The 15364-nt window shown below is 38.9% G+C and overlaps 1 long non-coding RNA gene across 1 annotated transcript in view; it reads left to right on the top strand.

The window, feature by feature from the left end:
• Positions 1 to 15086, top strand: part of LOC140531501 (uncharacterized) — a 34776-nt gene extending 19690 nt beyond the window's left edge. Inside the window, exons 3-4 of the long non-coding RNA XR_011976343.1 lie at positions 5149 to 5305; positions 14151 to 15086. This is a non-coding gene — a long non-coding RNA (uncharacterized lncRNA). The remainder of the gene's footprint in view (positions 1 to 5148; positions 5306 to 14150) is intronic.
• The last annotated feature ends 278 nt before the right edge of the window (positions 15087 to 15364 follow it).

The following is a 15364-nucleotide window of genomic DNA, read 5'->3' as shown; positions in this document are numbered from 1 at the left end:
TGCAATTAAGGTAGTCTCAGATAAATAAGTAAAGGAATACTCACTGATCATGGTTAGGTCATGCAAATATTTATCTATCAATCTCTCTATGTTAATGTTGATATGTTCTACATTATTTACGATTTAATGCTATACTAATCAGATTATGGAGGGGATAAGTTTACATCACTAGACAAAATAATTTAAAATGTTTTGGAAGAACAAAAGCCCCAAAATATCAAAGAAAATAATGGGAATGGTGCAAATGAAGTGCGCATTTATATAATCAGGAGTAGTCATCAAAACTTTAGTATTAGCTAAAAAACAGAAGTAATAATAATAGCTAACATTTATAGAGCATTTACTCTGTTCCTGCCACTGAGCTAAGTGTTTTACAAATACTTATTTGATCCCTATTGTGTGTGTTCATCCTTCATTGTCAAAGAAGACCAAAGAAGACCATGACATGACTTGCACTTCACTTTGTTTTGAGTGAAGGAGGGCTGTGCAGGTCACCAGCTTCACTTCCCCTGCAGAGCCATCTGAATTTAGTGACCAGATATTCATCAGGATGTCTGGAGATGACCCAGGATGAGACAATTGGGTTAAGTGACTTGCCCAAGGTCTCACAACTAGTGCGTGACAAGTGTCTGAGGTGACATTTGAACTGAAGTCCTCCTGACTCCTGTACTGGTGCTCTATCCACTGCACCACCTAGCTGCCCCTGTTTGATCCTCAAACAACTCTGAGAGGAGATGGTGTTATATTACAATTTTACACTTGAAGAAACCAAGGAAAATGGAGTATCATACAACTAATGAGTGTCTGAGACTGGATTTGAACTTGAGGAATGACTAGATTCACTGTGCCAACTGCCTGCCTCAATAGAAAGCTTTTGTAAAGTAAGAAATTGAAGCAAAAGAAAATACCTCATTTTTTTATAGAAGCTAAGAATGTTGATTGCTTGGGAAAAGATTCCCTTTTCAAAAATTAATGTAAAAATTAGATAGTAGTTTGTTAAGAATTAGATTGGCCCATCATCTTCCATCATGTGCCACAATAACAAGGAGGGAAACTCATTAACAGATAATGGAGTGAGGAGAATATTAAGTATAAAGTAGGCAATTTTTCTACACAAAATTTCAAGTTTTTGCATAAATAAAATCAATTAAGAAATTAGAAGAGTGTGTGGGGAATATTTGTACCAAATATCACTGAGAAAAACTGATATTCCAAATATTCAGCGAATTGCTACAAATGTATAATAGGTATCACTCCTCAATCAATCAATAAACATTTATTAACTGCATAGAATATGCCAAGCACTTTGCTAAGCACTGGGGATACAAAAAAAAGGTAAAATATAGTCCCTGGCCTCAAGGAGCTTACAGTCTAATGGGAAAGACAACATACAATTATGTACAAAGGAAGCTATGTGCATAAGAATTATAAGTTATAAATGGCCACGTAAATATGCTTCAAATAAATAAAGAAGAATACTAATTAAATAACTCTGAGATATGACTTCATGTCATGCAGATTGTCAAGAATAACAAAAGCTGAGAACAGCTTTTCTGTTCTCAGAATGGTAACACAAGCTCATTGATGCACTGCATTTGGAACTGTGAAGTGGTCCAACTCTTCCAGTTTTGAGTTTGGAATTATGCAAGAAAAGTGACTAAACAGACCATATTTTTTTTGTTAGGAATTGCACAATAGACAAAGATCACAACATAGTCTAGTAAATTACCAAAATATTCATACTCTTTTTGGTAGCAAAGAACTAGAAACAACATCCCTAACAATGACCAAAAAATCTATGATATATTAGGGCAATGCAGTATTTCTGTTTGATAAGAAATGATAAATGGGAAGAATTCAGAGAAATGAGGGAAGATTTAAATGAAATGAAGCAGAGTAAAATAAGAAAAGCAAAGAGAATAATATATAATGATTAAAACTACATAAATGAAAAGATAAAGAAAGTTGAACTCTGAATAACAGACAGTCTATGAAGTTCCCAGTCAACAGCTAATGAAATATATCTCCTTCCCTTGGCAGAGATACAGCATCTACTACGAAACATATTTTGTACTGGGTCACATATGCTCACTGTACCAGATTTTTTTCCCCTTGTCACAAGGGAGGGTCCAGTCTGAAAAAGATGAGAGTATTGATATTGAAATGACATTAATATAAAAGCAAAAGTCATCAATAAAGCATTAACAATAAAGAAATGGAAAGGAAAAATTCTGCACTATTAATTATCTCTGTCTCAATCTGCAATTATTTGGAAACTTTAGTTGCTCTATCTATGTATTACCTATCACTTACATATACCATATGATCCTCCATTTTTCATTAAAATGTAACCACAAATATAAAAGGGTTATTCTAAGGAAAATAAGTAATCTGTCTAGTGGATAGAATGGGAGACTGTGTTCAAATCCCATCTCTGACATTTAGGACCTATGCAACCTTGAGCAAATTAGTAGGCCTCAGGCAAATGAATGAGATTTATCTAAGGAATGGCCAACTTGTTTCAGTCTATGGATGTTGATTTTATTGTTTTTCCCAATTGTTTCCAACCTATAGAATAAAAGAAAGTAGGGCTTCTCTTGGAAATACAGAGAATCAATATCTTACAAAAAATAAACACTAACATTAGATGTGAATATCCAAACTATGTTTCCTTACCCTAAATAGTTAATACTTGCATGCTAAATAGTAGATTTGGAGTATTTATTCCAGAAGTGAACCAATTACAACATATATTGGTGACTATTTTTCTCAAACTATTTCCTACTATACTGGCCAAAGAAGGATATATTTCCCTCCAAGTTCATTCTAAAATATCTGAGTTTTATGATCTCAGTGATTCAAATCATGACCTTTTCCTTACATTCCAAGGAGGAAAAAAATATATGCATGCATGTATGTATTATATATGCATGTATAAATATGTATGTTTATATGTATATACATGTATGTGTGTGCACATATACACATGTATATTTATATTACATGTAATAATATTTAATCAAAATGAATATATACAGATTTATATATACATATATAGGTATATTTCCATAAATCAATTTACTGAAATCTTGTAAGAACTCTCTCTCCACCCCTTCATACCATACTCCTTAAGGAATAATTATTAGAATTAACCTGATTCACAAATGAGAGAATATCTCAACTCAGAGATGGAGATCGTACTGAAATAAGGCTCTCTCAGTCTCTGAACCAAGTTATACATCTAGGTTATTATTGACTTTAATTATCACTTGCACAAACTGTCATATTCTTCCTTTGCACCTAAGAACGACTCCAAAAATGTGTGAAATTCTTCCCTGCCTTTGAACTCCTCCCCTCGCCCCTCCGATAAAGGACTGAATTACTTTCAATCTGATCTTGGTACATATGCACTACTGATTAGTGTAAGAGAAGAGAAAATTCATTTTTTACCAGTCAGAAATGAACTTGGGGAAAGTGATACTAGGGACATCTAACAATGTGTTCCCTGAAAGTAACTACCCACAAAAGTCAAATATGCTTTTATTTTGCACTCACAAAACATTTCTCTTGCTTGATATTTATGTTGTTTTTTTTTTTTAAACATGACTATCTTTTGTTTTCATTTTGGAATGAAACATACATTAAAAGATACCATTTAAAATTGCACCCTTTAATTTCCATTTATGTGTCCATGCCCAATATATACTTCTTCTTTCTGTCAAATGCTTAAAGTTAAAATCAGAGGAGGTTTCAAATAGGCTTGATTTATTTCATCTTCCCCAGGTCCAACCTACACAATTCCAATTGCTTTGCCACTTCAGCTAAAGCTCTGACACATTCCATTGAAAGACAAGATCTATTCAGCTCCAAATCAGTTGACCATTATTCAGTTCTTAATATTACCTCAGAATTTTAGCAAAAACTTTGGCTTCCATACTCAAACCTCTATCAGTTCCCTTAGTAGTTTAATAATCTGATTTTTAGCCCTATGAGAGAAGTACAATTTCTTCCAAAGACAAAGAACTGAAGGAGAAGCAAACTTGCACATTTCTGTAGTAAGCACAGGAGGTTCTGAGGACCTTCTACCTCTGATTGTATATGTATTAATATGTAAGCCTCTAAGGCACATTAATACATCTATAAGTGTCAACTAAAATGAAAGGAAAGGTTTGAAAGAAATAGTTTTGTTGTTTAATATATTTCCAATAAAAACACATTTAATGGGACTATTTTTTTTCCAAAAAGTCAATAATATACGACACCAGATTTTCTCATTTACATTCATTTTTACTGAAAGCATTCATAATTTTCTTCTGGCATGGTGCTTTTATTATTAGCTATGATTGACTTATTACCACATTAAAACAAAGGAATTTGTTGTCCCAATACCAGGTAGTTGTTGATATAACAAAAATGTATGAATGTAAGATTGCCATTTACAGCTATCTGAGACAACATTTCTTGTATGTGCATGTGTCTACAGTACTTTAGATCTTGTGGATCTTGGAATTATGAAAGGTATGAAAATGACAAAGTATATCAAATCATAAAGAATAATAACTAAGAAATCAGTTTCAGTCCAACTGTCTTGCTGCACGTGATGTTGGGGATGGAAAAACTTGTCATGCTTTTTATAAATGGTAGGTAAGCCTTGCTTTGAGGAAGTGGGAGATTTGTAAAACTTTTCTTGTTAGAGAAAATAATGTGTTTTCTTCCTCAGACGTTGGTGAATTTGAATTGAGGTGTTGTTTCCAGTCAGAATAGCAACATAAGATTAAATATTTTGCAGCATCTTTTGTAATCATTGAGCTCACATATATTTAATGGAATTACTTGCAGAGGGCTAAGGGGAGTGTGAATCCCATGATCCAGGCCATAGCATAGATGAAGCCTGTTCCCATGGGACTTGTGCTTACACAACCCTAGCAAAGTTTTCCATGACCCTGAGAACTTGATGTTCTTGCAGATAAGTTGAGCAATCGGGCCTGGGAAAACAGGAACTAGTTTTTAGTATAAGGACGTGGGTGAGTCAGGGGATAAGCTTTGTTTGTACGTGATTGTGGTTTTAGCCTTTAAATACCTTGACCCTCAGAGTAATAAATGGATTGCTTGCTTGCATTCCTGCCCGCCCCATGTCTTTCTTTTCAGCGCCTCCCTGAAGCACTCCCCAGATGCTGGCTGCCCATGGCAAGTGGTGCCTGAACAGGGACCTGAAGGAATCAGAGACTGGACCTGATACTTCAAATCCTCCAGTGTAGTGGCCCCCTCTTTGGAAGAAGCTTCACACAGGAGAAGACAGCCTAAGGTAAGGGGAAGAGTCAGGCCTGAGAAGTACTTTCGTTTCCACCCAAGTTTCATTCAGACGCTGACAGCTCATTTCAGCAAGCTTAGCAGGTAGAGTATTAGTGTTCCAGGAAAGCAAAAGCATCTCTGAAGCCCAGAATCATGGGGCAAACATAGTTCAAAGAAAAGGATAAAAAATCTTATGCATGGATGCTAAAACATTTGGTGAAAGGGCACAGTTTATACTGTACAACAAGACAGATCACAGAATTTTTAAATGTAGTATATCATTGTTCTCCCTGGTTCCCCTGGGAAGGTACTTTAGACATTAACCAGTGGAAAGGTGTTGGGAAACAAATGAATGCTTACTGTGAGGAGGTAGGGCCCAAAAACTTTTCCATCACCACATTCTCTATGCATAATGTGATAAAATTGTGCCTTAGAAATCCCACAGAATGTAAAGAGACCAAGAGTTTTGAGCAGGGTACCAAATCAGAACAGGAAAAGGACCAGGATAAGGAAGATAAGGGGAAGCAGGAGAAAATCTTGCCCTGACCAGGATAGAAGAATTCTCCCTTTGCCAGACCTGCTTGCCTGTCTTATTCTGAGATAAGTTTACAAGACAGAGGGGTTGGAGCCAAGATGGTGGAGTAGAAAGACACACATATGCAGGGTCTCCCCACACAGCCCATAAAATACCTGTAGAAAGGGACTCTCAACAAATTTTGGAGCAGCAGAAGTGGAGAACAACAGAGTGGAGGAGATTTTCAGCCCAGGGTGATGTCAAAGGGTCACTGGAAACTCCAGTTGCACCAGACACAGAGCAAAGCTAGGAGCCCAGCCTAGCCTTGGCCTTGTGTGCACGGTTTGTGAATAGCCCTGGGGGAGGAATCTCTGCAGCTGCAGAGGGTCCATAGATCCCTCAATCCACAGGTGCCAAAGGTCAGTGACAGGGTTTTTTTCAGCTGGCCAAGAAGGGAGAAGGGCCTTCTCATAGCTCCAGCCTCAGGCAGCAGCCACAGAGGCCACATCTGGCAGGTTGAAGCAGTTCTCAAGGTAGCCCCTACAGAAGCCTGAGACCATTGCTGGATCATAAAAACCCCTGGGGGCACTGAGGGAGCTGGTCTTTGTCTCACACTGAATGGTGGCCCTGCCCCCACAGTTTGACTGAATCCCACCCCCCCAGTGCTAGCTTGGTGGAACTGGAGATCAGGTACCTGTGGAGAGGAAGCTCTGCTGAGATTCTGAACACAAAAATCCTTCCTTGTGCTCAGACCAGTACACGCTTGATTGTGCCACCTGGGAAGAACTTATATCTTACAGGTCCCCAGAGTATACCCTGCTCTTGACAAAGGACCCAGAAGTCAAGTAACTGGTTGGGAAAATGCCTCAAAAAAGGGAAAAAAAAATAAGACCACAGAAGGCTATTTTCTTGGTGAACAGATATCCCCTCCCATCCTTTTTGATGAGGAAGAACAATGCTTACCATCAGGGAAAGACAAAAAAGTCAAGGCTTCTGTATCCCAAACATCCAAAATAAATATTCAATGGGCTCAGGCCATGGAAGAGCTCAAAGAGAATTTTGAAAATCAAGTTAGAGAGGTGGAGGAAAAACTGGGAAGAGAAATGAGATGCAAGAAAAGAATGAAAAGTAGGTCAACACCTTGCTAAAGGAGACCCAAAAAAATGCTGAAGAAAATAACACCTTGAAAAATAGGCTAACTCAACTGGCAAAAGAGGTTCAAAAAGACAATGAGGAGAAGAATGCTTTAAAAAGCAGAATTAGCTAAATGAAAAAGGGGGTTGAAAAGCCCACTGAAGAAAATAGTTCTTTCAAAATTAGAATGGAACAGATGGAAGCTAATGACATTATGAGAAACCAAGAAATTGCAAAACAAAACCAAAAGAATGAAAAAATGGAAGATAATGTGAAATATCTCATTGGAAAAACAACTGACCTGGAAAATAGATCCAGGAGAGACAATTTAAAACTTATGGGACTACCTGAAAGCCATGATCAAAAAAAGGACCTAGACATCATCTTTCATGAAATTATCAAGGAAAACTGCCCTGATATTCTAGAACCAGAGGGCAAAATAAATATTGAACGAATCCACTGATCACTTCCTGAAGGAGACCCAAAAAGAAAAACTCCTAGGAACATTATGGCCAAATTCCAGAGTTCCAAGGTCAAGGAGAATATATTGCAAGCAGCTAGAAAGAAACAAGTCATGAATTGTGCAAATACAATCAGGATAACACAAGATCTAGCAGCTTCTACATTACAGGATCAAAAGGTGTGGAATATGATATTCCAGAAGTCAAAGGAACTAGGACTAAAACCAAGAATCACTTACCCAGCAAAACTGAGTATAATACTTCAGGGTAAAAAAATGGTCTTTCAATGAAATAGAGGACTTTCAAGCATTCTTGATGAAAAGGCCAGAGCTGAAAAGAAAATTTAACCTTCAAACACAAAAATCAAGAGAAGCATGAAAGGGTAAACAGCAAAGAGAAGTCATAAGGGACTTACTAAAGTTGAACTGTATACATTCCTACATGGAAAGACAATATTTGTAACTCTTGAAACTTTTTTTAGTATCTGGGGTTGGTGGGATTACACACACACACACACACACACAGAGAGAGCACAGGGTGAATTGAATAGGATGGGATCATATCTTAAAAAAAATGATATTAAGCAGTGAGAGAGAGATATATTGGAAGGAGAAAGGGAGAAATGGAATGGGGCAGGTAATCTCTGATAAAAGAGGCAAATAAAAGACTTTTCAGTGGAGGAAAAAAGAGGGGAGGTGAGAGAAAAAACATGAAGCTTACTCTCATCACATTCAACTAAAGGAAGGAATAAAATTCACACTCATTTTGGTATGAAAACCTATTTTACAATACAGGAAAGTCGCGGAGAAGGGGATAAGCAGGGTGGGGGGATGATGGAAAGGAGGGCGGTGGGAGGAGGGAGAAATTTGAAGTCAACACTCTTGGGTAGGGACTGGATCAAAAGAGAGAATAGAAGTAATGGGGGGGAGGATAGGATGGAGGAAATTATAGTTAGTCTTACACAAAACACGACTATTATGGAAGTCATTTACAAAACTACACAGATATGACCTATATTGAATCAGCTGCCTTCCCAAAGGGAATGGGTGGGGAGGAAGGGATGGGGAGAAGTTGGAACTCAAAGTTTTAGGAATAACTCTGTTGAGTATTGTTTTTGCAACTAGGAAATAGAAATACAGATAATGGGGTATAGAAAGTTATCTTTCCCTAAAGGACAAAAGAGAAGATGGGGATAAGAGAAGGGAGGGATGTTAGAAGAGAGGGCAGATTGGTGATAGGGGCAATTAAAATGTTTGGCGTTTTGGGATGGGGGGAGGGGAGAAATGGTGAGAAAATTTGGAACCCAAAATTTTGTGGAAATGACTGTTGAAAATTAAATAAATAAATTTTTAAAAAAAAGTTTACAAGACAGAAAGCCAGTGTCAGTAGTGGAGAAGGCTTTACAGACTGCATGGAAACAGGGTGAAGATATGACAGAATTCTTAGACCTGGGAACAGGACTGTATCTGGTATTGGAGGATCCTGATCCCAATAACCCCTAAGCAATCATCAGGAGGTATGAGCCTTTAGATTTAAAGCTGCTTAAAGAATTGAAAAGGGCAGTGACTGAATATAGAGCCACTTCACCCTATGTCAGTGCACTTCTCGATTCAATCAGCAGAACAGCCCTTGTACCATATGACTGGCAGCTGGTGGTCAGGATATGTCTGGAGCCTGGAGATCATGTGGTATGGCAATCAGAATTTCAGTTTCAGTCAGGGACCAGGCAAGAAGAAATGAGCCACAAGGTGTTAACTATATATGCACAGTTATTGGGGACAGGACAATATGCACTTTTAAATGATCAGCTTGGATTTGAGCTTGCTGCTTATCACTAAGTCATGCAGTGTGCTCAGAGGGCGTTTGGAGCTCTCCCAGGAAAGCAGGATAAAGGGCGGTCATTCACTAAGATTACTCAAGAAAATGGGGAGCCCTTTACCAACTACTTGGCTTGCTTGACTTTGGCTGTCACTAGAGCCATAGGAGATGCCGTATCAGTGAAATTGTTTATACAGTGGCTAACTCTGGAGAATGCCAATGCTGACTGTAAAAGGGAATTGGTGGGAACATCCAAGGACATGACTAGAGATGAAATGGTTAGAAGGTGTAGCCATGTTTGCTCAACAGTTTTTCATGCAGAAATGATGGTGGAATACCTGGCCAACCTGAATATTATAGGGAAAGGGCCTTGTAGAAAAGAAAAGGTTTGTTATCAATCTGGGAAACCAGGGCATCTTAAGGCAGAGTGTAGACAAAAACTCTGACAGACAGACAGAAAGACAAGTGATCATGGCACCACTTCAAAAACCATTTGTCTGAAATATAAAAAGGGCTTCCATTGGGCCTCTCAATGCCATTCAGGAAACAGAAAAGGAGGCCTGGCCTAGGACCCTCCAACGTAGGGGCTGTAATGGCTTTGTATCCCTCCAAGTCATCAGCTCATTATCAACCCCAAAGTGTGAGGTGGGAAACCAAGGAGGGCAACTAAATCATATGACAGTCATGACCATCCCAATAAGATCAGCAGGCAGCCACAGCTTTACTCCAGCCATGGGACAAAGGACAATCCCCGTATTGCACATTCCTCCATTTACCCTTGATTGTTTAGTGATACTTCTCCCCAGACTAGAAAGTGACTATTGCCAAATCACCCTCGTTCTCACCCTTTATAAGGGAGGAGAGCAGATAAAAGAGGTTACCTTACACATAATAGGAATACAAGAGCAAAAAATTGCCAAAGGCAATATAGTAGGTCAGGTAGCCATCATACAAACACAAAGAATAATAAAACACACGAAACTAGAAACTGAAGAAAGTCAGGAATTGGGACAGATACAAACTTATTGGGCACAGCAGATAAGAGCAGCATGACCCATGCTAAGAATCAGAGTGGAAGGAAGAGAATTCAATGATCATGTTGATACAGGGGCCAATAAATCTGTCTTTAGTAAGACACAATGGCCACCTGAGTGGGAGACAACAGCCTCAGGGGCAAGCATGTATGGCATAGGGACCCTAAGAAGCCCAGAAATTAGCACTAGATACTTGATTTGGGAGAATGAAGGAGAGGTGAGTTTCAACCTTATGTAATTGACTCCATAACACTAAACTTGTGGGGCCGAGATCTCTTAGAACAATTAGGATTCACCGTGCGGACAAATTTGTACTTGAAGGCCACTGTTGAGCCAACACATGCTGGTCCTTTGGTGTGGACAAACAACACCCCCATATGGATCGAACACTGGCCTCTTCCTCAAGAGAAATTGGCGGTGTTAAAATGGTTAGTACAGGAACAGCTAGAAAAAGGTCACATAGAACCTACAACAGCCCATATAATTCTCCTGTGTTTGTCATAAAGAAAAAAATCAGGAAACTGGAGATTGTTTACAGACCTCAGAAAATCAATAATATCATGGAGCCTATGGGAAGTTTATAGCCTGGTTTGCCAACTCCCACCATGATTCCCAGGGAGTGGCCTCTTTTGGTAATAGACCTCAAAGACTGTTTCTATAACATTCCTTTACATGCAAAGATTCCAAATACTTTGCATTCTCCGTGCCATCTTTTAATTTTTCAGAGCCATATCCAAGGTATCAATGGAAAGTACTGCCACAGGGGATGAAAACAGTCCCACCTTATGTCAAGCATTTGTGGCCAAACCTTTACAGACAGTCAGAAAATTATTACCGGAGGCATATGTTATTCTATGAATGATATACTTTATGCTCACCCTAGCGCAGAAGTACTAGAGACTGTACTAAAAAGGACAGAAAGGGAATTGAATCAATGTCATAGCCCCTGAGAAAATACAAAGAAAACCCCCATTTCAGTACCTAGGATTTCAAGTACAATATACAGGATTACAAAAGGATAGTTTAAAAATGTTAAATGATTTCCAGAAACTTCTGGGGGATATCATTTGGCTCCAACACACTCCTGGGATACCAAATTAAAAGTTAACAGAGTTTAATATATTAAAGGGAGATTCTGATCTTAATTTGCCTCGAGAACTTACAGAGGCAGCCAAGAGACAGTTAGAAGAGATAGAGGAGGGTATCCAATCAAAACAAGCTAATCAAAGGGATCCAGAAAAAGAATATGAGATTTCCATCATTATTACTCCCTACATGCCTATGGGATGTGTCCATGACGGAGAGAATATCTATGAGTGGGGATTCCCACCATCACAGCCAAAGAAATCAATAAATACTTATCCTCAGTTGGCCGCTCACACAGCCAAAAAGTTGATAAAAAGAGGAATACACATGACTGGAAGATGGCCTAAAGGTGTACATCTTCCATGTACACAAGAACAGGTGGAGGATCTGTTTGGCACAGATGGTGACTGGCAAGTGTTGTTAACCATCTACCAAGGCAAGGTTGATGGTAGGAGCACCTCAAAATTATTGCAGATGATGCTAAAACATGAATGGATAATCTCAAGGATTGTATGAGCAGCACCTATCTCAGGGGCACTCAGTGTATTTACAGATGTGACAAAAGAGTATCGAGTTGCATATTATGTACCCAAGAAACAACAATGCAGAATAACTACTCCCTCCACGTCCACTCAAAAGAATGAATTATATGTTAATATATGTGTTATCCAAAAAATTAAGTTGGAGATTAACATAATATCAGATAGCAAATATGCAGTATATACTTGTCAACATATAGAGATAGTATAAACTAGAGATCAAGGTACCAAAGTGATGCAGTTATTCCACACTTTACAACACTGCATTAGACAAAGAATTCCTCTCTATATAATGCATATACCTTCACAATCTCCCTACCTGGTCCATTAGCAGAAGGCAATGCCGTTGAGGATAAATTACTTACTATGTCATTTATAGAAGCCCAACAATTGCATCAGCAGTTTCATCAGCCATCACGTATGCTTCATTGGCAATTTGACATTACTAGAGAGCAAGCTAGATACATAGTCAGGAACTGCTGTTAGGTGTGCCACATTCTTACCAACTTCCCTTATCTCTATAAATCCCCGAGGAATTCACCCTCTACATTTGTGGCAAATGAACATCACTCACATCCCAGAATTTGGGAAGCTTAAATTTCTTCATGTGTCTGTGGACACTTGCTCAACTTTTACCATGGCTACCCCTCTTTCAGGAGAATCTGCCAAACATGCAATTACACACTTGTTCCATGCTTTACCTTTGTGGGTATTCCAAGGGCCATTAAAACTGACAATGGGCCTGCATATATTTCGAATGCATTTAAAGAAGTCTGTCTCACTTTTCATATCAATCATACCACCAGCATCCCCTACAACCCCACAGGGCAAGCAATTGTTGAACTCCGACACCGTGATATAAAAACAGTTCTTTCAAAACAAAAGAACAGGGGAGACAGTGGATGGCATCACTCTGTGTATAACAGAATAAATAAAGCCCTATATACCATTAATTTTTTCATGCCCAATGAGAATAGTGTTACACCTTCCCAGAGACAATGGAATATAGAAAAACTCTGATTAGGAAACATGTTCAATTACACCTGGGTCCTGTGGAAGGACCCAAAAACAGGGCAGTGGCAGGGCCCCAATAGGTTGATAGTGTGGGGGTGAGGATATGCTTGTGTTTCCACAGGGAAAGATGGAAAAGAAAGCACGATCTGGGTACCGGAAAAGAATATCTGCCCTATCTAGAAAGGTGACAAAGAGGAGGATCAGGAAAGGAATTATCTCAAGGAGAGCCTGCCCAAGACATCGGACCAACAAATCAGTGGCCATGGTGACTCTCCTGTTTGCCACCCTGCAGATAACTGCCAGTACACCAACAGGAGAGGAAACCCAGACACAATGGGCTTTCTTGCACAATCCACCATGAGTTAGGGGGTCACTTGGGGAGAGAACATAGATCCAATTAGTATGAAAGGGAATGGCAGTTTCTATTTTGAACCTACACATTATCAATCCAATACCCACAATGCTTCAGCTATTAAATATAATTTTACTGACCTCGTGTTGCCAGCCCCCATATGCTTCATGAAAGGCAATAGTACCAATCCTTGAATTGTATTAGAGAAAGTTACTCAGACTGTATATCTTCCTCCTGGGTACAATTGTGCAGAGACGTGGAATATTACATTTTCAGAGATAAAAGGACAATCATACCATGGACGATCACCATTGGGGAAAAGAACCGGAACAATATGCCATAATGAAACTCACTGGGGAGGGTATCCCACCAGCCAGCCTCCATGGGTGAATTGCTACACTAACCAAAGAACTGTTTACAGCAATAACGAGTTGATTCTTCAAAATTGGTTATATGTGGGAGGCAATGCCTCATTTGTGGGATGGGTGATACCAGAATGGGCCCCATTGGAGGGGAAACCCAACAATACAGAGAACAGCACTTTGGGCAAATTCCAAGACTTCAACAATGAGACATCTCCTTGGACACCTAAGTTGGGGGCACAAGATAAAGAGACTTGGAAGGCCATGGCAGCTATGGGCCAGGTTGAAATTGTTAAGCATGCTTTTCATAATTGCTCAAGAGGAGGGGGTAGCAATTTTAATAAGCTGCTTCAGCTTCATGCTTGTATTTCAGGAAAATTTGCTTTTATGATAGTTAAAAATGATAGTTTAAATGTGCAGAAAAGTGAATATGGGTGGAATGTTATGGCTATTAATGCTATAGTAACGGAATGTATAGGCGCTAACGTGACAAATAATGAGGTAGTGTTTGTAATAACAAGACCTCATTTTGCTTTGTTTCCAGCTGATGTGTCAGGATGGTATGCCTCAGAAGCCGATGAAACTTTCCACCAGTCAACAGTTAAAACGAGACAAAAGAGATGTATTAATTGTGTCATGTTAGGAGTTACTATGCTTATTTCATTACTTACTTCTATGGCCGTCCTGGATATGGCGTTTAGCAATGTGCAAAATAATATAGTGCAAGCACAATATGTAGAGGAATTAGCAAGAAACTTGAGCAGAGATTTGAGCTCCAATCCAAAATTAATCTGCAATTATATAAAGAACTTAATGTCTTAAAAGATACCGTTCAGGCAGTAGAAGATGGCCTAGATATTCTAGAAGCACAATTAGCCATGAAGTGTGAGTATAGGTTAACGTTCTTTTGTGTGACCCCAGGAATGTGTAACGGTAGTAATTATAATTGGACAAATATCAGAAATCACCTCACTGGAATATGGGAGAACAGTTCTGTGGCATTGGATATTGATTTGCTCCATAAATTAGCCATAGAAATAAATAAGACTGCGGAAGAAGAGCTGAATCCATATGAGACAGCTGAAGAAATTTGGAAATGGTTTAAGAATGTGAATCCCTTTGTATCACTTGTACATTGGCTCATGTCCATGATACCTTTGCTTGTAACAGTTATCGTACTGCTCCTTTGTGGGCCTGTCATTGTGAGGTTCACCTATTCCCAGATGACATTCTTTCATACCCAACTCCACTATCTGCATTTACAACAAAAGAAAGGGGGAGATATAGAGGGTTAAGGGGAGTATGAGTCTCGTGATCCAAGCCATAGCATAGGCGAAGCCTGTTCCCATGTCTTTCTTTTCAGTTGCTCGCCGAAGAACTCCACGGATGCTGGCCACCCACGGCAATTACTACTTTTTACAAAAAGTCATACTTTTTAACAATCTTTTATATTCAGCATTAAAAAAGAATTCTGTCATAATTTATTTCCCTTTTTGTTTATAGCAAAACTTCTCAACTTTTGTTATAACCAGTCAATCAACAAGCATCTATTAATTGCTTACTAAGTTCCATGCACTGTGGTGAGAACAGGAATGGAATACAAGGGCAGAGATAGAGTATCTATCCTTAAGGAGCTCACATTCTAATGGGAGAGGCAATATGCAAATAACTGTACATACTGGACTTCAATGACTCTGGAGGAAAGAGTGAGCCTGATGACTTTGTGCAGCTCTGCCTCACTTAAATTCAATTTATGTG

Source organism: Notamacropus eugenii, chromosome 3 (assembly GCF_028372415.1).
Source record: "Notamacropus eugenii isolate mMacEug1 chromosome 3, mMacEug1.pri_v2, whole genome shotgun sequence".
NCBI lineage: Eukaryota > Metazoa > Chordata > Mammalia > Diprotodontia > Macropodidae > Notamacropus > Notamacropus eugenii.
This window is presented reverse-complemented; position numbering and strand designations above follow the sequence as displayed.